Raw genomic sequence first — 1371 nt, 5'->3', positions numbered from 1 at the left:
CCCCAGGGTGGCTGTGGCTACAATGAAGCTGCTATCACCAGTGTGTGAATGTGTGTGTGAATGTGTGGATGACTGGATATGTAAAGCGCTTTGGGGTCCTTAGGGACTAGTAAAGAGCTATATAAATACAGGCCATTTATTTTTACCATTTACAAACCACACTCTTCTGGATGACAGTCCAGTGCTTTCATCCGCAACATTTATTCATGCACCTCAACCCTATACCACTTCTATTGTTTGACTTTTCCTAACTTCCTAAAGGTTTCTGCCAACCTGAAAATGCTTTTTGGCAAAAGGCAAACTTCTGCCTCTGGCCTGTAGAAGGCTGCTTTTCAGCAAAAAAAAAAAAAAAAAAAAAAGCTTTGATATTCCAGTAAACAATACTTGGCACCAGTTACACTTTATATATTTGGCTACAGAGCTTTTGAACATAGTGAAGCATTTTGGGCAGTAAAGCTATGTTTTTCCTTCAGGGTGTGGTTAAAAAAAAGCAGAACAAAAAAACAGTGGCTGCAGGAATTTGATTCATCAGTTTGATACAAATACAGCTGCAAATAACAACTGTGGTGTAAATACTGGATGTGAAAATAACTACTAAGTTAACCACATAAGCTTAGGAGTAAAGCGTAAACCAGTCAATAATTAAACCTCTGGGGTCGACGGACCCAAATCACATGATCAATTTAAGATGGCATAGCAGCAAGATGTAGTCTCCCTGAGAATCCATTTCAGCTTGTGTTAAAAGTGCTTCCAACTATATACAAATTTTTAAATTGTATTGATAGGCCATGATATTTTTTCCTGTCTGCTGGAAGAAAAAACTGGGTAAAAACTGCATTTTTTCAAGTCCTGCAAGCACTTAAAAATACATGAAAAAACATTCCTTTCCTATTGGTGGACAAATGTACCATGTTGAGCAATCCAAATATTAGATGGCAACATGTGACATTTGGTTATTTAGGAAGAGGGGGAAGTTTTAGGAGTGATAGCAGTGAGAGTGAGAGAAAAAGAAAGTGAGTTTTGAGAGATTTGTGACGTTTAGTGTTTTGTCTTGTTTATTTAGTGTGTAGTTAAGTCGTCTGTTTTGTTTTGTTTGTCAAAACAACGAGGCAATGGCTGAATGTCACAGTTGCTAAAAAGCCACCAAAGGCAGATTGCAATGTAGAGTTTGACTCCAGGTGGCAAACAGGAGGAGTGATACACCTCCTGCTGTCAGGCCTGGAGGTACCAGGCTTGTGATGTGCTCCTCTGTCTTATAGTGGACAGAAACTATTTTTTGGAGTGGCAAAAATAATTTGCGTGGCATCCTATTTGATGGACACCTGATTATTATGTAAATAGTTTTAAATGTTTATTTAAAAAAAAAACATA

General features: G+C 37.9%; 1 protein-coding gene across 1 annotated transcript in view; it reads left to right on the top strand.

Annotated features, from left to right (window-relative positions):
- The window catches only part of srrm4 (serine/arginine repetitive matrix 4), a 61866-nt gene that overhangs the window by 43135 nt on the left and 17360 nt on the right, over positions 1 to 1371 (top strand). The gene's annotated exons all lie outside the window — the stretch shown is intronic.

Source organism: Pundamilia nyererei, unplaced genomic scaffold (assembly GCF_000239375.1).
Source record: "Pundamilia nyererei isolate P.nyererei 1_Seehausen unplaced genomic scaffold, PunNye1.0 scaffold00127, whole genome shotgun sequence".
Taxonomy (NCBI): domain Eukaryota; kingdom Metazoa; phylum Chordata; class Actinopteri; order Cichliformes; family Cichlidae; genus Pundamilia; species Pundamilia nyererei.
The sequence above is the reverse complement of the archived record's forward strand: the minus strand, read 5'-3'. Positions and strand labels throughout refer to the sequence as shown.